We start from the raw sequence: 23,348 nt of genomic DNA on the forward strand, positions 1-23,348 counted from the left end.
TTTTTTCAAAACAGAGTCTTGTTCTGTTGCCCAGATTAGAGTTCAGGGACGTGATCACGGCTTACTGCAGCATTGACCTACCGGGCTCCAGTGATCCTCCTACCTCAGCCTCCAAGTAGTTGGGACTACAAACCCTAGTACTTAAAAAAACTTTATACCATTAAGTGGCTAACTAATGATTATTATTGTGAAGAATTCCAGTTTTAAGTTTCACTTAACATGATAATTTCATACTGTTTTATTATTACCCAAAATTTAAAAATAAGTTATCGCTACTAAAACCAAATTAAATCATTGAGTGTCGCATAGGGTGCTTAGATAATTTGGTAATTTGGCAGAAGCACAATGAGAACTTCACAGTCATTTTTCTTATGACACTCCTTATTTTATTTGTGAATATATAAATTTGGAAAACTGACATTAGAAAAGCAAGGCAAAGAAAGCCTTAAACATCTCTATGTTCATGTGACAATTTGTATAACAAGAAATACAATGGAGCATGGGATGCTCTTTATCTTTACATTTTACATTATAGAAATTGCTGCATTCTTACAGAATAACTTAACAGGGAAAGCCCACCTCTTTGTTCCTCAATTTAAAGTTGAAGATTTGTAATTGGGTGTTACTATTCAGTAAGGTTGGTTATTACAAATAAAGGTAGAATACTTCAAAGGAGAAAAGCAGTGGCTAGATGGCATCCAAACCCTTTACTATTGACAAGCCTCTAATTTTCCACCACTTATAAGACAGGGTGGAGCTCACAAACCAATTTAATTGTACAGAAGAAACTCCTCGCCATAAATAAGTCTTCTCATCACCACATGGCACTTACTCTAAAATTCATCACATAATTGGAAGTAAAACAGTCATCGGTAAATGAAAAAGAACTGAAATTATAACAAAGAGTCCCTCAGAGTACAGTGCAATAAAATTAGAACTCGAGATTAAGAAATTCACTCAAACCACACAACTAATCATGGAAATTGAACAACCTGCCCCTGAATGACTCTTGTGTAAATAATGAAATTAAGGCAGAAATCAATAAGTTATTTTAAACTACTAAGAAGAAACAGACAACGTTCCAGAATCTCTGGGACACAGCTCAAGTGTATTAAGAGGGAAATTTATACCACTAAAAGCCCACATCAAACAGCTACAAAGATCTTAAATCAACAGCCTAACATCACAACTAAAAGAACTAGAGAACCAAGAGCAAGCAAACACCAAAGCTAGGAGAGGACAATAAATAATCAAAATCAGAGCTGAACTAAAGAATATAAAGATAACAAGAATCTTTTCAAAAAATCAACAAATCCAGGAACCGGCTTTGTGGAAAAAAATTAATTTAATAGATAGACTGCTAGCTAGACTAATAAATTTAAAAAGTGAGAAGAATCAAATAAACTAAAAATGATAAGGAGGATATCACCACTGACGTCACAGAAATACAAATTTACAAGAAAAAACAAACAACCCCATTAAAAAGTAGGCAAAGAACATGAACAGACCCTTCTCGAAATAAGACGTTAATGCAGCAAACAAACATATGAAAAAAAGCTCAACATCACTGATCTTTAGAGAAACGCAAATCAAAATCACAATGAGAAGAAAGTATATTCTGTTGTATGTGTGTATATATATAATAATATATATTAATATATATAACATATATTAACAAATATAACATATATTAACAAAGATATTCAGGACCTTAACTCAGCTCTGTATCAAGTGGACCTGATTATATATATAAAATATATAATATATAAAACCACAATAAGATACCATCTCACACCAGGCAAGGTTTATTGTGAAGAGCAAAAGAACAAAGCTTCCACAGTGTGAAAAGTGACTCAAGCGGGTTGCTGCTGCTGGCTGGGATGGCCAGCTTTTATTCCCTTATTTGTCCCCATCATGTTCCATTTTTGTCCTATCAGAGTGCCCTTTTTTCAATCCTCCCTGCAATTGGCTACTTTTAGGATTCTGCTGATTGGTGCATTTTACAGAGCACTGATTGGTGCATTTTACAATCCTCTTGCTAGCTTCAGAGCACCGATTGGCACATTTTACAATCCTCTTGCTAGCTACAGAGTGCTGATTAATGTGTTTTTACAGAGCACTGATTGGTGCATTTTACAATTCCCTTGCTAGCTACAGAGTATTGATTGGTGCGTTTTACAATCCTAGCTACAGAGTGCTGACTGGTGCGTTTTACAATCCTAGCTGCAGAGTGCTGACTGGTGTGTTTTACAATCCTCTTGTAAGACAGAAAAGTTCTCTAAGTCCCCACTCAACCCAGGAATTCCAGCTGGCTTCATCTCTCACAAATACTCCTGTAGGTGTCTGAAAACCCCTGTTGGGAGGTCTCACCCAGTCAGGAGGGACCTGGGACCTGCTTAAACAAGCAGTCTGGCTACCCCTTGGAAAATGGGTGCCCTGTGCTTTGCGAACCACCCAGCGAAACTCTCCAGTGCCACCAGGCTGGAAAGTCTAAGTTGGCTGAACTGCAGAGACCACGGCCTCCACTCCCCCGAGGGGCTCCATCTCAGCGACATCAGAGTTCTGTTCACATAACCCTGGCTATAATTGCTGAAATTCCCACATGCAGGCCCCGCCCAGTGAGGAAGGATGGGTCAGGGTTCCACTTAAAGGAGCAGTCTGGCCACAATCTGGCTCAGTAGCTGTGCTGTGTTGTCTGGAATTCCTCTCATCCGGATCGCCTGGACTCCCTGGAGCTGGCAGGTTAAAATTGACGATTGGCACTGCAGAGACGGCAGTTGCCCCTCCCTCCAGGAACTCAGTCCATCTCAGGCAGTCTCCAGCCTGCACCCGCTGGCTGTCTGGAATTCCAATGGCTCTAAACTTATGAGATACCATGGGAGTGATGCCTGTATAATGATGCCCCTTGGCTCCCTGGATTCAACCCCCTTCTTAGGGGAATGCATGGATAGATCTTTGGCGAATCCAGAATTCCCGGGGCCGGAGTCTGCAAAAAACTTTTGGGTTTCCATGCATGACTGAGTAGGCACTTTGCTGAGACTCCACACAGCTCTGTGCTTTGACCCAAGAACCTGGTAGCATGGGCTCATGAAGGGATCTCCTGATCCACGGGTTGCAAATATCTGTGGGTAAAGCATGGTTTCCCGGGCAAGGTCACACAATCAATCACCTACTTCCTTGGCTGAGGGTCGAGGCTCCCCTGGCTCCATACCACTCCCAGATGGACCATAGCACCACCTTGCTTTTCCTTGCTCTTTGTGGGTTGAGCCATTTACCTAGTCAGGCCCAATGCGAGAACCTGGATACCTCAGTTGAAGGTGCAGAATTTACTCACTGTTTTCATTCCTCTCTGTGAGAGCCATGGACAGCAACCGCAGCTGCTTCTAAGCGACCACTCTGGCCCTCCCGAATGTCATTTTTCAACCTACATATTCACCCTCAAAAGATTGATATTGTTTCCTATTCTGTCTTACTCCACATCCAGAGGAATTACCATAGCCCAGAGGTTAAAAACATCTAATTTGGTGCCATAAAGCTTGGGATTCAAATGTATAATCTGTGACTTCCTACCTTAAAGACCTTGGAAAAGTCATTTAGGATCTATGATCTTCAGTTTCATATACAATGGATATTATGATAGCATTACCTTAAATGATTACATGAGATTATACATTTTAAATAATACATTGTAGCTATTATTGTGAACTTTAAAGGATATAAGTCATCTCTACTTGTATATCTAAAGAGGAAATTTTATTTGTGAAAAACAGAAAACATTTCTGTAACTGAATCACAGGTTCAGTCACTAACCACTTGCAGAGTCCAATTGATGAAATGAGGTCTGGTATTAAAAAGTGACTTCACTCCAAAGCTAACTTAAGGGAAGGAGTACCAACTTCCTGCCTTAAGGGTACTGCTTCACTTTTGGAGCAGAAAGCAGGTGCTTTAAAAAGGGGTTTTGGCATGAATGGCATGCAGTACTGACTTCCTGCCTTAAGGGTACTGCTTCACTTTTGGAGCAGAAAGCAGGTGCTTTAAAAACGGGTTTTGGTATGAATGGCATGCAGGAAATAGTGCAAGCAGGTGGGGGTCCATGTGACTCACTTCAGTGCCTTATCTATGAGGAGGTGAAGATGATGTCATTGTAGCAGAAGTAGGTTGTACTTTCAGTTGTAAATAGACTGTTGTCTCTTTAGACAATTTCCTGATGGGAGAGAGTTCCACTCTGGAGCTTTTAAGTAATCACACAGTTAGATAAGCTTGTCTTCTAGGGAGTGTCTGGTGAAGGAAAGGAAAAAAGGGTATATATTGCATTTCTAAAGAGCCAAAGAGAAAGTGGGGAATGAGGAATAGGAGAAAAGATAAAAGAGGAGGTAAAAAATTATTAAACTATCTCTTAGAAAAATAGGGGTGCCCAGTTACACATCTCCAGTTTCAACATGCAGATGGAAACCCTTACAGAAATAAAACTGATGAAATGGATAACATATTATTCTTCCTACAAATTATTTGGTTTGATTCATTTCTCTCCATTTTCTTTTTGAGATAGAATTTCACTCTGTCACTCAGGCTGGAGTGGTGTGATCATGGTTCACTGAAGCCTTCACCTCCAGGGCCCAAAGAATTCTCATATCCCCTCTTGAGTGGCTGGGATGACAGGTACATTCCATCATACCTGACAATTAAAAAAAAAAAAAAATTGTAGAGACAGGGTATCCCTATGTTGCCCAGAGTGATCTCAAACTTCAGGGCTCAATAAATCATTCTGCCTTGGCCTCCCAAAGTGCTGCCACTACAGGCACGAGCCACTACAGCTGGCCTATTTCTCTCCATTTAAAAGTAATATGTATTCATCATGGACAACTTTGAAAGAAGATAAAATGTTTTCTCACTAGCTTCTAAACTTATTTCCTTGAGTATAAACCCACAATTCCCACTTTCTTCCACTATCTAACACTAGTGGGTAAAATAGAATGACAATTTTGCCAGTATTTCCCAAAGAACCGTAACACGTATCCAGATTATTTTGTGAGATTGTGCCAAATTTCAGAAACAGGTAAAGAAAGCAAAAGAAAAATAATACATGTATATTTATAAGGTAAATAAAATGAGTGAATCTACAAAATTTGAAGCAGCAAAGAAGAAAATACCTACCAAATATAGATCAGGAGAGAAATAGAAATAAAACTGTTTTGGGTTGTGTATTTGTGGATTTTCAGTGGAGCATACAGCAATAAAAATCATAACCTCAAATTTTCTCGAATATGTGTTTAAAGCATATGTTTGAAAATAGATTACCAGATAATAAAATCTTAATCATCCAACATGTTTCTCTTTGTAATTTGGCTGCCAGAATACCCAGAAAAAAATTTAATAATAGAAACTATTCATGTTCTCATTTTCTATATTATTTGTGATATCTCCTACCTTTTGTTGTAATATTCCATACCTGTGTACTTCAATTTTAAGCCATCTTCAATTATTATTCATAGTTATTGCAGTAGAAATTATAGATTTAAGAATGTATTAAATTTATTTATAAATATAAGGAAATATTATCATATTAAATAAATCAAATTTTAAATGCCAAGAAGACATATGCTTTCCCTTAGATATTGTTTTGCTTTACATTTTAAAAATATGCCCTGTTATTTTATACTTTTTAAATTGGTTTTAATTTTTTAAATTAATACCAGTCAACACCTTTTATGAGTTTGCAGGAACAATGGTACATTACTGGTGGCACTATGAATATGTACAATTTTTATTCAAGCCAATATAATAATATGTAATGGGAACTGTAAGGTAGTCATTACTGATCTAAATGGAGTAGATATTGACTTGGGAAAGTTTGGAACCAGGTATACAATATAAAAGCCAATAAGGTAGAGGAGAAAATGGAAATTGAATGTATAAATAACTTCAGAAACTAATTTAGTTGAAAAGACTTGAGTCATCGTGGATTAGTGAACAGTGTATCAGAGAGGGTCTAAGTTGCTTGACTAGGTCCAGCCAGGAGAGGATATGAGTGATGGGAAATCAAGCAGTGGAGTGTAGATATATCCTGGCTAAAGAGGTATTTAAATGTCTCTAAGAGAAATCTTTCCAGCTAGTAAATAGTATAGCAGGTAAAGAATGGGGTTCATCCCCTCACTCAAGGAAAGCATTGACACAGACTAGGCATTGTGTTAGAAAGTACCAAATAGATAAGATCCCAGGAAATGTTCATGTCCAATAAAAAACTAGAATGTTCAAGAAGGCAGACTGCATAGTTGAGTTCAAGATAAATCCTAATCCTATGGATTGAATAAACATTGAAGTTGGGTTATGCTGTAACTTGGTTGAAAACAGAGTGCCTGAGATTCAGCCCTACTAACAGTTGCAGAGTCTGCACAGCTGCATGACACTTTCAGCCCTACAAAATATTAATGCTGTGGCTATTTAGATACTTTCTGACTTTATTGTAATTAAAAGAATATTAATTGAGGAAGGCCTGTGTTGATGCTTTCCTTGAGTGAGGGAATGAATCCCATTCCTTATCTGCTATGCTATTTACTAACTGGAAGGATTTCACTCAGGGCCATTAAGTACACTTCCAAAGCCATGATATATCTCTACCCTATTTCTTTATTTCCCATCACTATTTAATCATGATAGTTATAAAAGTATGCAGCCTTGCAATCACTGGAGAAGTGAGAATGGGCTTGGAGCCTCACAAAAAGGCCTAGTCCAAAACAAATTTCATAGTTTAGCATGAGTAACAGCTCCCAGAGAATACCTTTGCAGAGTTTTTCTTTATTTGACCTGACACAGAGCTCCTATAGTGGGAAAGAGTCTATGACTGGGCTTCTGAAAAAAAAAAATGTATATATATGTATATATACACAGCAGGAAGGAGGCAGACCAAGATGGCAGAATAGAAAGTTCCACTGATTGCGTTCCCTGCAAGGACACCAAATTAACAACTATCTACAAAGAAAAAAAAAAATCAGGGAGCACTCATAGTACCTGGTTGTAATTTCATATCTCTGAAAAAGGCACTGAAGGGATAGAACAAACAGTCACAAATCACAGATGCCGCCCCTCCCCCACCCCTGGTATCAGCAACATAGTGCAGAGATTCTGGGCTCAGTAGGAGAAATAACACAGCAATTGTGAGACATTGAACTCAGCACTGCCTGGTTAGAGCAGAAAAGAAACCTGAACCAAAATCAGCTGATGCCCACCCATAGGGGAACAATTTAAACTAGTCCCAGAAATACAGGAATCACAGATCCCAGCAGTCCAAACTTGAGTGCCTGCAAACCTGTCACCTAGGGTCAAAGTGCCCTCAGTCTCTAAGTAAACTTGAAAGGCAGTCTAGGCCATAAAAATAGCAACTCATAGGCAAGTCCTAGTACTCAACTAGACCCAGAGACGGTGGACTGGGAAGTGGGGCATGCAACATACTGACACACAGCTTGGGCAGCCAAGGGAGTGCTGGCATCACCCCTACCCTAATCCCAGGCTACACAGCTTGCACATGGCTCCAAAAGAGACATTTCCTTCCATTTGAAAAGAGAAGAGGCAAGAGTGGGGAGGACTTTGTTTTGCATCTTCACAGCAAGATTTGCACTGCTCAGAGCCAAGAGGCCCCCATTTCAGGCTCTAGCTTGCAGATGACATTTCTAGACACAACCTGGGCCAGAAGAAAACTAGCTTTCTTAAAGGAAAGGGCCCAGTCCAGCTAGCATTCTTCACCTGCTAACTGAAGAGCCCTTGGGCCCTAAATAAACAGAAGCAATATCCAGGTACTACATCAAGAGCCTTGGTGAGCCTCTGAGACTTGCTGACTGCAGGTGAGACTCAGCACATTGCCAGTGGTGGTGGCTGTGGGACGAAACTCCTTCTGCTTGAGAAAAGCTAGGAAAAAGTAAAGGGAACTTTGACTTGCATCTTAGGTATCAACACCGCCACAGGAGTAGAGCAACCAGCTAACACTTGGGGTCCCCAGTTCCAATACTTGACTCTTGGACAGCATTTCTGGACTTCCCCTGGGTGACACGGGGGCCTACTGCCCTGAAGGGTGATTCCCAGGCCAAGCAGTATTCACCATAATCTGACTTAAAATATATTGAGCCTTAAGAGAACATCAGTTGCAGTCTGGCAGTCTCCACATGGCCAGGGGTGGTTGTGGCTATGGGATGAGGCTCTTCTGCTTTTGGAAAGGAGACAGAATAGCAGAAAGGACTGTGTCTTTTGGTGTGAGTGCCATCTCAGCTTCAACACAATAGAAATAGAATACCAGGTAGACTTCTAAGATTTTTTACTCTAGTCCCTGATTGTTGGGTGGGACTGTGGGACCTACCTGGGACCTGGAGGACCTTGCCGTCCTGAATGGAAGGATACAGGCCTGGCTGGCTTTCTCACCTAATGATTAAAGAGCCCCAGGGCCTTGAGCAAACATAGGCAATAGCCAATAAGTAGTTACAGCAGGCCTTAGGTGAGACCAAGTGCTGTGCTGGCTTCAGGTTTGACCGAAGTTATAGTGGTGGTGGCCACAGAGGCATTTGTGTTACTCTACCCCAAGTCTTAGGTTGCTCAGAACAGAGACAGAGACTCCTTATTTTTGGGACAAAATAAGAAAAGAGAACAAGGTTCTCTGCTCAGTAATCCAGATAGTTCTACCAGATGTTCTCCAAAACCATCAAAGATATACCTCTATGATTCTGCAAGAATCACAGTGTTACTGTGTGTGAGGTTCCCTCTAAATCAGAAACAGCTTAGATCACAACACCAAAATAATTTCAAATACCTAGAAAGCCTTCTGAAGAAGGAAGGCTGCAAATAAGCCCAGACAGTAAAGACTACAATAAGTACCTTACTCTTCAATGCCCAGAGACTGAAGAACATATACTAGCATCAACACTATACAGGAAAACATGACCTCAACAAACAAACTAAATATGGCAACAGAGATAGAGATATATAATCTTTCAGACAGAAAATTCAAAATAGCTGTGTTGAGGAAACTCAAAAAAATCAAGATAACACAGATAAAATAATCAGAATTCTAAAGATACATTTAACAAATTGATTGAAATAATTTAAAAGAATTAAGCATAAATTCTTGAGCTGAAAATGAAATTGGCATTAGTGAAGAAAGCTTAGGAGTCCTTTAAAAGCAGAATTGATCAAGCACAAGAAAGAATTAGTATGCTTGAAGACAGGCTATTTGAAAATACAGTCAGAGGGTAAAAAGACAAAAAGATAAAAAAACAACAAATTATGCCTACACAACCTAGAAAATAGCCTCAAAAAGGCAAATTTAAGAGTTATTGTTCTTAAAGTAAAGGTAGAGAAAGAGATAAGAGTAGAAAGTTTATTCAAAGGGATAATAGCAGAGAGCTTTCCAAACCTATAGAAAGATGTCAATATCCAAGTATAAGAAGGTTATGAAACACCAACCAGATTCAACCCAAAGAAGACTACCTTAAGGCATTTAACAATCAAACTCTCAAAGGCCGAGGATAAAGAAAGGATCCTAAAAGCAGCAAAAGGATCAAATGACATAGTATGGACCTCCAACAGGTCTGGCAGCAGGTTTTTCAGTGGAAACTTTACAGTCCAGGAGAAAGTGGCATGACATATTTAAAGTGCTGAAAGAAAAATCCCTTTACCCTAGAATAGTATATCTGGTGAAAATATCCTTCAAAGGTGAAGGAGAAACAAAGACTTTCCCAGACAAACAAAAGCTGAGAGATTTCATCAACACCAGATGTATACTACCTGAAATGCTAAAGAGAGTACTTTTATCAGAAAGAGAAGAACACTGATGAGTACTAAATTATCACCTGAAGGTAGAAAAATTTACTGATAATAGTAAGTACATAGAAAACCACAGAAAATGATAAAACTGTAACTGTGATGTGTAAACTACTCTTATCCTTAATACAAAGACTAAACAATGAACCAATTAAAAATAGTAACTACTACAACTTAAGACATATTCAGTACAATAAGATATAAACGAAAACAACGAAAAGTTAAAAAGTGGGGCAATTAAGGCAAGTTTTGATTAGTTTTTTTTTTTGCTTTGTTTGTTTATGCAAATAATGTTAAGTTGTTATCATGTTAAAACAGTGAATTTTAAGAAACTATTTGTGAGCCTCATGGTAACCTCAAGCCAAAAAAATACCAGAAATACACAAAAAATAAAAAGCAAGAAACTAAATCATATTGCAAGAGAAAGTCATCTTCACTAAAGGAAGACAGGAAAAAAGAAAGAAGGAAGAGAAAATCACAAAGCAACTAGAAAAAATAACAAAATGGCAGGGATAAGTCTTCCTTATCAATAATAACACTGAATGTAAATGGACTAAATTCTCTAATGAAAAGACAAAGACCAGCAAAATGAATGAAGAAACAAGATCCATTGATCTTTTGACTGCAAGAAGCACGCTTTACCTATAAAGACACATATAGACTGAAAATAAGGAGATTGAAAAAGATATTCCATGACAATGGAAACCAAAGAAGAGCAGGAGTTGTTGCACCAATATCAGAAAATAAAAATTCAGGACAAAAACTATACAAGAGACAAAGAAGGTCACCACTTAATGAAAAAGTCATCAATTCAGCAACAGGATATAACAATTTCAAATAATTGCACCCAACACAGGAGCACCCAGATATATAAAGGAAATATTTTTAGAGCTAAAAAGAGAGGTCCGGGAGCAGTGACTCACTCCTGTAATCCCAGCCCTTTGGGAGACTGAGGCGGGCAGATCACAAGGTCAGGAGATCGAGACCATCCTGGCTAAAATGGTGAAACCCCGTCTCCACTAAAAATACGAAAAATTAGCCAGGCATGGTGGCAGGTGTCTTTAGTCCCAGCTAGTTAGGAGGCTGAGGCAGGAGAATGGTGTGAATCTGAGAGATGGAGCTTGCAGTGAGCCAAGATTGTGCTACTGCACTTCAGCCTGGGTAACAGAACAAGACTGTCTGAAAAAAAGAAAAAAAAAATGAAAAAAGAAAAAAAAAAGAGACATAGACCCTAGTACAATAATAGCTGGAGACTTCAACACCCCACTTTCAGCATTGGGCAGATTTTTCATACATAAAATCAACAAAGAAACATCACACTCAATCTGCACTATAGAACAAAGAAATCTAATAAATATTTACAGGAGATCTTCAGCCAAGAGTTGCAGAATGCACATTATTTTTCTCAGTACATGGATCATTGGAGAGACCATATGTTAGGTCATGAAACAACTCTTAAAGCATTCAAAACAACTGAAATAATATCAAGCATCTTCTCTGACCACAATGAAATAAAGCTAGAAATGAATAACAAAAGGAATTTTTAAAACTATACAAATACATGGAAATTAAACAATATGCTCCTGAATGACCAGTGGGTTTATGAAGCCATTAAGAAGAAAACTGGAAAATTTCTTGAAACAAGTGATAATGGAAGCACAACATACCATAACCTATAGGATACAGCAATAGCAATACTAAGAGGAAAGTTTAAGGCTATAAGTGTCTACATTAAAAAAATAATAACAAAAAAAACTCCAAGTAAATAATGCATCTTTAAATAACTAGAATAGCAAGGGCAAACCAAGACCAAATGTAGTAGAAGAAGAGAAATAATAAAAATCAGAGAAGAAATACATATAATTACAATTAAAAAAGCATCAATAAAGAAGCTGTCTTTTTGAAAAGTTAAACAAAATTTACAATCCTTTAGCCAGACCAACTGAAAAAAAGAAAGAGAAGATCAAATTAATCAGAAATAAAAAAGAAGGCATTACAACTGATAACTGCAGAAATTCAAAGGATCATTAGTGACTGCTAGGAGCAACAATGTGCCAATAAATTGGAAAATCTAGATGAAATGGACAGATTTATAGATACATACAGCTTATCAAGATTGAACCAGGAAGAAATCCAAAACTTAAACGTACCAATAACAAGTAACATATAGAAGTCATAAGAAAAAGTCTTCCAGTATAGAAAAGTCCAGGACCTGATAGCATCACTGTTAAATTCTACCAAGCACTTAAAAAAGACTAATAACAATCCTACTCAAACTATTTTGAAAAATAGAGGAGGGGATAGTTTCAAATTCATTATATGATGGTAGTTTTCACCAGATACCAAACCAAAAAGAAATTAAAAATTAAACTACAGAAAAAATATCTCAGTTAAATATTGATGCAAAAATCCTAAATATAATACTAATAAACTGAATTCAACAGTACATTAGAAAGATCATGACCAAGTGGGATTTCTCCCTGGGATGCAGGCATGGTTCAATATATGAAAACCAATGTGATACATCATATCAACAGAATGAAGAATGAAAACCATATGATTATTTCAATTGATGCTGAAAAAGCATTTGCTAAATTTCAACATCCCTTCATGATAAAAACACTTAAAGAACTGGGGATAGAAATACCTATCTCAACATAATAAAAGCAATATACAATGAACCCACAGCTAGCATCATACTTAATGGGGAAAAACTGAAAGCCTTCCCTATAGTATCTGGAACACGACAAAGATTCCCACTGTCACCACTGTTATCTACATAATACTGGAAGTCCTAGCAACAGCTATCAGAAAACAGAAAGAAATAAAGAGCATTCAAATTAGAAAGACAGAAGTCAAATTATCCTTGTTTGCTGATGAGAAGATCTTATATTTGGAAAATCCTAAAGACGCCACAAATCGATTAGAGCTGATAAGCAAATGGAAATTAAACAACCTGCTTCTGGGAGAACAATGAAATTAAAGCAGAAATCAATAAATTCTTCTGAAGTAATGAGAATAACAAATACAACATTCCTATAGCTGAGAAACAGCTAAAGCAGGGTGCAGAGGAAACTTTACAGTGCTACATGCCCATGTCAAGAAAGTAGAAAGATCTCAAATTAACAATCTAGGACTACAAGCTGAACTAGAAAAACAAGAGCAAAACAACCTCAGAGAGCAGAAGACAAAAAATCACTAAAATCAGAGCTGAACTGAATGAAATTGAGATATAAAAAACATACAAAAGATCAAGAAAACTAGAAGTTGGTTATTTGCAAGAATAAATAGAATTAATAGACCATTAACTAGACTAATAAAGAGAGAGAAAACCCAAATAAACACAGTCAGAAATGGCAAAGGGAATATTACTACGGATCCCACAGAAATATAAATAAATAAATAAATAAATAAATAACCCTAGGAGACTATTACAAATATCTCTGTGTACACAAACTAGAAAACCTGAAAGAAATAGGTGAATTTCTGTAAACATATAACCTCCCAAGATTGAACTAGAAAGAAACTGAACACACAAACAGACCAAAAATGAGTTGCAAAATCAAAACAGTAATAAAAAGCCTACAATCAGAAAAAAAGTCCAAGATCAGACAGATTCATATCCAAATTCTACCAGATGTATAAACAAGAGTTTATAAACAAGAGTACCATTCTGATTGGTACTCTTCCAAAAAATTGAGGAGGGAATCCTAACTCATTCTATGAGGCCAACATCATTCTGATACTAAAACCTGGCAGACACACACACACACACACACACACACACACACACAACTTCATGGCAATATCTTGGATGAACAGAGTTGCAAAAATCTTCAACAAAGTACTAGCAAATCAAATCCAACAGCATATCACAAAGCTAATCCACCTTGATCAAGTATGTTTCATCCCTGAGATGCCTGGTCAATTCAATGCACACAAATCAATAAATGTAATCCATGACATAAACAGAACAAAACAAATAATTATCTCAAAAGATGAAGAAAAGCCTTCAATAAAATTCAATATCCCTTCAGGTTAAAGAAAAAAAAAACCTCTCAACAAACCAGACACTGAAGGGACATATATTAAAATAGGAGCCATCTATGACATATTTTAGGAGCCTAAAATAATAGGAGCCATCTATGACAATCTCTGAGCGGTATCATACTAAACAGGCAAAAGCTGAAAATGTTCCCCTGGAGAACTGGAACAGAAAAGGATGCCTTCTCTCAACATTCCTATTCAACAAGATACTGGAAGTCCTACTCTGAGCAATAAGGCAAGAGACAGAAATAAAAGGCATCCAAATAGGAAGAAAGGTAGTCAAAATATCTATGGATTTCAAATGATATGATTCTTTACCTAGAAAACCTCTTAGTTTCTGTCCAAATGCTCCTTGATGTCATAAACAACTGCAGCAAAGTTTCAGGATAAAAATCAATGTACAAAATTGACTGCAATTTTTATACAAGAACATGCAAGCTGAATGTCAAATCAAAAACACAATTTCATTCACAATATGCATCAGAAAAAAATAATAAAATACCTAAAAATACAGCTAATCAGGGAGGAGAAAGATCTCTAAAATGAGAATCACAAATCACTGTTGAAAAAAATCAGAGATGACACAAATAAAAACATTCCATGATCATGGATAAGAAGCATCAATATTATTAAAATTGTCACACTGTCCAAAGCAATTTACACATTCAATTGCTACTCCTCTCAAACTACCAATGAAACTCTTCACAGAATTAGAAAAAAACTACTTTAAAATTAATATGAAACTAAAAAAGAGCCTGAATAGTTAGAACAATACCATACAAAAAAAAAAAAAAAGGTTGAGGCATCACATTAGAAGACTTCAAACTATACTAAAACTCTATAGTAACCAAAACAACATAGTAGTGGTGAAAAAAAAAAAAAAAAAACCACATATACCAATGGAACAGAAGAGAAAACCCAGAAATAAAACAGCACACCTACAACCATCTGGTCTTTGACAAAGCCAACAAAAACAAGCAATGGGGAAAGGACTTTTTAATTCGAATAAATGGTGCTGAAATAACTGGCAGCAGAAGATTGAAACTGGGTTCCTTACTCCATATACAAAAATCAACTTAATATGGATCAAATATTTAAATGTAAAACCTAAAAGTATAAAAACCCTTGACAAAAACCTAGGAAACACCAGACATAGGGCCTGGCAAAGATATCATGATGAAGATGGCAAAAGCAATTGCAACAAAAACAGAGACCTAATTAAACTAAACAGAAACTATCAGCAGAATAAACAGACAAACTACGAAATGGGGGAAAAAAATTGCAAACTATGCATCTGGGAAAGTTCTAATATCCAGAATCCATAAGGAACTTAAACAAATTAACAACAACAAAAAATGTCACTCCACTAAAAAGTAGACTAAGAACATAACAGACACTTCAAAAGAAGACATACATGTGGCCAAGAAGCCTATGAAAAAATGTTCAACACCACTAATCACTAGAGAAATGTGTATCAAAAGTGCAACTAGATACCATCTTACACCAGTCACAGTGATTATTATCAAAAAGTCAAAAAATAACATATGCTGGTGAGGTTGCATAGAAAAGAGAATGCTTGCACACTTCTGGAGGAAATGTAAATTAGTCCAGCCACTGTGGAAAGCAGTTTAGAAATATCTCCAAGAATTTAAAACAGAACTACCATTTGACCCAGAAATTCCATTATTGGGTATATACCCAAAGGAATATAAATTATTCTACCATAAAGACACATATGCACACATATGGTTATTGCAACACTGTTCATAATAACAGAGATGTTAAATCAACCTAGATGCCTATGAATGGTAAACCGGATAAAGAAAATGTGGTACATATACACCATGGAATATTACACAGCCATAAAAAAACAATGAGATTGTGTTTACTGTAGCAACATGGATAGAGCTGGAGGCTATTATCCTAAGATAATTAATGAAAGAACAGAAAATCAAATACTGCATATTCTCACTTGTAAGTGAGAGCTAAACCTTGAGTACACGTGGACACAAAGAAGTGAACAATATACATCAGGACCTACTGGAGGGTGGAGGATGAGAGGAGGGTTAGGGTCAAAAAACTAGAAATAAATATCAGGAGAATATTTGGGAAATTCACAAATATGTAGAAATTAAATGGCCCACTCCTAAATAGCCAATGAATTAAAGAAGGAATCCCAAAATGAGTATGAAAATATCTGTAGATTGATATAAATGAAAACACAATACACCAAAAAATTAAGACACAGTGAAATCTGAAGCTTAAAGGAAAGGCTTCATTTTAATATTCCAAAAACAATAAAGATCTCAAACAAATACCTTAACCTTCCACCTTAAGAATTAAAAATAGGAAAACAATCTAAATCCAAACCAAGAGAAGAAGAGAAGGAGGAAATAATAAATATTAGTATAAATAAATGAAATAGAGAATAAAAACAATAGAGAAAAATCGACAAACTCAAATGTTTGCTCATTGAAAACATCAAGAAACAGGGCCAAATTTTATCAACATGGACAGAGAAAAAAAGGAAAGATGCAAACTGCTAACATTAGGAATAAAAGGGGGTACATTTCTACTGAACTTATAAAAATAGAAAAGATGATAAGGAAATGCAATATACCATATGCCAAAAAACAGGTATATTTGAGCCAGGACAATTTGACTAAGAAAAAAAAAATAAAGTAATACAGCTTGTAAATAAGAAGTAAAACTACCTCTATTTGTAGATGACAGTATGTTGTAAGTAGAAAATCCTAAGGAATCCAGCAAATAATAATTAAAACTATCAAACAATTTGAACAAAATTGAACTTCAACAAGATTGCAGAATACAAGACCAATATTAAAAAAAAATTGTGTTTCTCTACATTAGCAGTGAATAATCTGGAGATAAAATTAACAAAGAGATTCTATGTATAATATTATAAAAAATAAAAGAATAAGAATTAATTTAATGGAAGAATTTCAAAACTTATTTTCTGAAAATAACAAAACATTTTCGAAGAAATTTTTAAAGACCCAAATAAAGAAAAAGTCAATAGCTCATTCATGGATTAGAAAGTGTAATGATGTTAACATGCCAATACTCCACAAAATGAATGGCAATCCATATCAAAATCCTGGATAGCATTTTTTTTTTTTTTTTTTTTTAAGAAATTGACCAGATGATCCTTAAATTTATATGGAAGTGCACGGGACTCAGAATAATCAAAACAGCAATATTCACAATAGTCAAAATATAGAATTAACCTAAGTGCCCATTAGTGGATGAATGGATAAAGAAAACGTGATACAAAAACAATGGAATATTTATTCAGTCATAAAAAAAGAATGAAATCCTGTCATTTGCAGTAACATCGATGGAACTGGAGGCCATTATGTTACGTGAAGTAAGGCAAGCACAGAAAGACAAATACTGCACATTCCCACTCATATAGAGGAACTAAAAAAGTTTATCTCATGGAGGTAGCAAATGGACTATCGATTACCAGAGGCCAGAAGAGGAGAAGGGAGTGGAATAAGAGGGGACAAAAAAAGGACATAAGTGTATTTATTGCCACTGAACTGTATACTTAAAATGGCAATGATGGTAAATTTTTAAAAATTAAAAATAAAAGAAGAAAATGAAGGATGAAGCCATGAGACAAGGAATGTGGCAGCTCTAGAAGCTTGAAAAGACAACAAAATAAATTATCTCTTAGAGTCTTCAGAAGGAACACAGTCCAGCTAACACCTTGATTTTGGCCCAGTGAGACTTGTGTCAGATCTCTAACTTACAGAACTGTAAGATAGTAAATTTGAACACTTAAAAACTATGTAGTCTATAGCCTTGGAAGAAATATATTTGTAGAACAGAAGCCAGCAAATTATGTTTGTAATGGACTAGAGAGTAAGTACCTTTAGTTTTGTAAGTTACATAGTCTCCATTTCAAGTACCCAACTCTGTCTTTGTAGCATGAAGGCAGCCATAGACAATATGTAAAGAAATAGACATGGCTGTGTCCTAATAAAACTTTATTAATTAACACTGAAAAAAGAATAGTCAAAACAATCTTGGAAAAGAAGAAAAAGGTAAAGGATTTATACTTTATGATTTTAAAAGGTTGCTACTAAACTAAAGCAATCAAGACTACATAGTACTGGCATAAAGAGAAACATATAGCTCAATGAAATGGAATTAAGAATATAAGAATAAAGCCTTCATATTTAAGGTACATTGATTTTCAACAAGGATGCCAGGACAAGTTACTGAGGAAAGAATAGTCTTTTCAGCAAATAGTACCTTAACAATTAGATATTCTCATGCAAAACAAGGAAGGTGGACTCCTACTTCATACCATAAACAAAAATTTACTCAAAATGAATCATAGACCTAAATATAGGCACTAAAATGATAAAACACTCAGAAGAAAACATAAGTGCAAACTTTGTTACATTGGATTTGGCAAAGCCTTGTTAGATATTACAAAGCACAAGTAATCAAAGAAAAATATATACATCGAACTTCAAAATTAAATAATTTTGTATGTAAAAGGACATGATCAAGACAGTGAAAATATAATCCATAGAATAGGAGAAAATATTTAGAAATTATATAACTGATAAAAGTATAGTATCCAGAACATGTGAAGAACTATTACTACCCAACCACAAAAAGGCAAAAAATTCAATTTAAAAGTAAGCAAAGAATTTTCAGATATTTTTCCAGAAAAGATATGCAGAAGGCTAACAAGCACATGAAAAAAATGCTCCACATCATTAGTCATCAGGGAAATGCAAATCAAAACACCATGAGATATCACTTCAGACTGACTAGAATAGCTATGATTAAAAAATGGACAATAACAAATGATGATAAAATAGAAAAATTAGAATGCTCCAACATTGCTGATTGGAATGGAATATGGTGGCATTCCGGGAAAACCAATTTGGCATTTCTTCAAAAAGTTAAACATAGCAGTTACCATAGAACCCAGCATTTTCACTTATATATATATAACCAAGATAAATGAAAACATATCCCCACACAAAAACTTTTACACAGATGTTCATAACTACGTTATTTATAATAACCAAAAAACAGTTAAAAATCAAAATGCTCAACAACCAATAAATGGGTAAACAAAATTTTGTATATTCATATAGCGAAGTATTTTTCAGCCATAAAAAGAATGAAGTACTTATAACATGCTACAACATGGATGAAACTTGAAAGCATTATACTACATGAAAGAAGCCAGTCACAAATGGCCATTTATTTCATGATTCAATTTATATGAAGTGTCCAGGAAACACAAATTCACAGAAACAGAAAGTAGATTAGTAATTGACAAGAACTTGGAGGAGAGAGTAATAGGAACTGACTGTTAATGAGCATGGAGTTTATTTTTGGGTTAACAAAAATGTTCTGAAATTAGATAGTGGTGATGATTGCACAACTTTGTGACTATACTAAAAAACAAATGAAACAAAAATGTACAAACAAAAATTGTACATTTTAAAGCAAAACAGATGTAATTTATGGTGTGTGAATTATAAATCTGTTATTAAAAAATATTCTGGGCATCTGTAGCCAAAATTATACTATAAATAATAGTCTTGGCTGTGCCCGGTGGCTCATGCCTATAATCCCAGCACTCTGAGGGGCAGAGGAGGGAGGATCCCTTGAGCCCAAGAGTTACAGATCAGCCTGGGCAACATGGTGAAAACCCCTGTTTATTAAAAAAAAAAAAAAGAAATTAAAAAATGTAGCCCAATGTGCTGGCACATGCCTGTAGTCCCAGCTATATGGGAGACTGAGGTGAGAGAATCGCCTGAGCCAGGGAGGTTGAGGCTGCAGTGAGCCATGATCACCCCATGCCACTGCACTCCAGCCTGAGCAACAGATTGAGTCCCTGTCTCAAAAAAAAAAAAAAAAAAAAAAAAAAAATGTTGAGAATAATAGAAGCTGGCATAAGAGGCATATTTCCACCTATGAGGTTCATAGACTAGACTAAGGAGGTGAAGCATCACAGATAATAATACAGTCCTATTCCAGTTATGGTTTCTTAGAAAGGGCTCTGAGAACAGAACATCTGAAAAATGAGGAAGCATGCGTCCTTCTTTAGACTTAGAATCCTGGAAGACAGTAGCTTCCCAGAGGTTCCTGGCATCAACATGTTAGCAGGGATGGAGGGAACTTCACATGGCACAGCAAGATACAGGGGTAGTTATATTTTCTCATACTAGCAAAAAATGATGAAGTACAACAAGAGAGGGGATGGGAGAAGGAGGGAGGGAAAAAGAGAGAAATCCTGACGGGTTGTGATTTTGATTTTGAGAAGTAAATACTGCAGAGGGTGGGGGATTAGGTGAAGTGTAGTTTGGGCAAATAAAATATGTAATTGAAGCCATCTATGCAGATTCTAACATAGGGGAAACATTAGCTAAAGAGAGATGGATTTCCATGCTTTAGCAGATGCCAGTACAGACAGACATTAATGACTAAGTGCCTCCTTGCAGATGCCATGATACTATTTGAGCAGCTGGAAATGTATATGCCACACTGGGGAAAGAGGATGAGGTGAGGACAAGCTCTTGTTAGACTGAATTTGAACCCAAAAATAACTGAGAAACCTTAAAGTTACTTGAGCTTACCCAGAATTGATTAATACCAAATTTCAGCCACTAGGTGGACTCAAAACTCAAAGGTGAAATTAAGTTTGGTTATAGAAAAATAATGACTTTTGGAACACTTGAATAAATGGCTTATGAAAGTCACAATTCCTGTATAAATTATATTAATACAATAGAACAAATTTTAAAAATTTACTATTAAATTTAAATGTATAATCAAAAACTACTCATATTTTCTTCTTTCATGAATGAACTTCCAATCCCTTATTCAAGTTTTATTTCCAGATAACAGAATCCAGGATTGGATAAGACTTCATAAAACACCTTGTCTCATGCACTCTCCTTAACTGTACCTGCGCCCTCCCTGAATATCTTCAGTGACATAAAAATTCAGAATTCACAATGCAGCCCATTCTATTTTGGACTGTTCTAAATGTTAAAATATTTGTTTCAATGATCCAAAATCTATCTCGAATGCCTATAAGCTGGTCTTCATTCTGGTCTGAATAATTTATTTATTCCTTTGATAAATATGTAACAGACACCGTGCTGGGCCTGGAAGTTGTAACAGGAAACACGGCAGTCATAGTGTAGAGGCTAAGACACACATTAAACACAGATCAAGCACCCTTATCTTTCCCTGTCTTACACAAAAGCAGCGGGTTATAAAGGAATTTAGGAGAAAACCAATACAACAAACCACCTTTTCACAAGTAGTGCCTGTTTGTCAAGATAGTTATTGAAATAAATGGTTCATGAAATCTGAAATAGATGAGGAGGAAAGTGAAAATAGAAGGAGGCTACCATAAAGGAAAAAGTCGGAGGCATCAATGGACTAGAAGTGAAAGAACAATTATGGTAAGAGTGTTTGCATAAACCCTCTGGAAGATAGGAGACTCTCATGAGAAAATAGGATGCTTGATGAAGATTAGCATATTTGGGGGTGTCTTCAGTAACAACATCTCTGGAAGTTAGTCAGTACTATAGCATAACCTAACATCTTCATTTCCAGCTGCTAAGGACTGAGTGTATCTCCTCTAAATTTATATGTTATAATTATACCCAACAATATGATATATTCAGAAGCAGAACTTTTGGGAGGTAATTAGAGTTAGATGAGATCGGGTGGGTAGGGTCCTCATGATGTGATTAGTATCCTTATAAGAAGAGAAGGTGACCAGAGCTCTCTCCACCACATGAACATACAATGAGAAGGTGGCTGTCTGAAAGCTAGGAAGAGGGCTTACCAAGAACGGAATCTCCCACCTTGATCTTGGGCTTCTAGCCTCCACAACTGTGAGAAAATACGTGTCTGTTGTTTAAGCCATCCATCTATGTTATTTTATTATAGGAGCCCCAGAAGACTAAGACAACAACGTAGAATCTGTTTTCTGGTGTCCAAAGAAAATTGTAACCTCAAATATAATTTTCCATCACATAGATTAAATTAGTTATTTTTGGTAAATCACCTACAAATGTTGCTTGACACATAATAAGCACTCAATAAATGTTACATTATTATTATTATCATTACTATTGTTACTACCATTATATTTACTTCAATCTCTCGAATGAGTCACAAGAAACTTAAGAAACTTTGGAATTTGCAGGAGGGAAAGAAAGTTTAAAAAACTGAATGAATAATATTTTAACATTTGTACAGACTTTACTGTTGGTTTACAAAGCATCTCCAAACACATTATACATACATATTATATATGCAGAGTATATATACATATTATATATTTTTATATGCAGAGTATATATTTATATATATATATATACATATATAATTTTCACAGTATTCATTTGAGGTATAAGTAGCAAAAGTAGTAACCTGATTTTACAGATGAGGCAGTGACTCCCAAAAGCTCTGATAATAGGCAATCTATAGTGTAAGCCTGATTAATCTGACCTCACATCTGGTGTTCTTTTTTCTCTACTGCCTCCCTTGATAATAATAGAGCTGAAAAAGAAACCTTAAAAAGCTAACCGGTCCAAATCAGTCTAAGTTTAAATGGAGAGCAGGAAATCTAAAATAATTATTCACAACTTTATCATTATTTTCTTGATTACTTTGTAAAATTCTCTCAGAAAAGCCTTCTTTCTGGCTTCTGTACCTGTTCCTTAGAACTATGTTCTTCTGTCCCTTCCAGCTGAGGAGCTATTCCTGTAATTAGTTGTTCTTTCCACACATGAGACTCCAACATCCTTTTCTTTCTCTTCTGCACTAGACACTTCTTCCTAAAGGAAGACAACACTGCTTTACTCATAGAAAAACAGCACATAGTTTTATTTCTCTTCCATTATGCTTCTTTAACAAGTCTTGCACCATTTTGGATCACATCCATTACAATTAGGTACGTTACTTGTCTCATATGTTTTAAGGGTATTTAGTATGAGATTTTGGGGGGATCATCCAAAGGTTTTTGCATTGTGTGTAATGAATGCTAAAGATGAAGCCAGAAAATGGCTTGCTTGCTCAGGTTAAGCCTTTTATAGACTTTTCATAGGGTACTTTTAATATTTATTCTACGTGTGAAAAATTGTAAGAACAAAGGACTCCCCATTCAATAAATGGTGCTGGGATAATTGGCTAGCCATATGCAGAAGATTGAAACTAGACCCCTACCTTACACCACATACAACAATCAATGCAAGATGGATTGAAGACTTAAATGTAGAACCTAAAATTGTAAAAATCCTGGGAGATAACCTAGGAAATATCAATCTGGATATAGGACCTGGCAAAGATTTCATGATGAAGACACCAAAGCAATTGCAACAAAACAAAAATTGACAAATGTAATTTAATTAAAGAGCTTCTGCACAGCAAAAGAAACTATCAAGAGCATAAACAAACAACCTACACAGTGGCAGAAA

Source organism: Mandrillus leucophaeus, unplaced genomic scaffold, assembly GCF_000951045.1.
Source record: "Mandrillus leucophaeus isolate KB7577 unplaced genomic scaffold, Mleu.le_1.0 Scaffold972, whole genome shotgun sequence".
NCBI lineage: Eukaryota > Metazoa > Chordata > Mammalia > Primates > Cercopithecidae > Mandrillus > Mandrillus leucophaeus.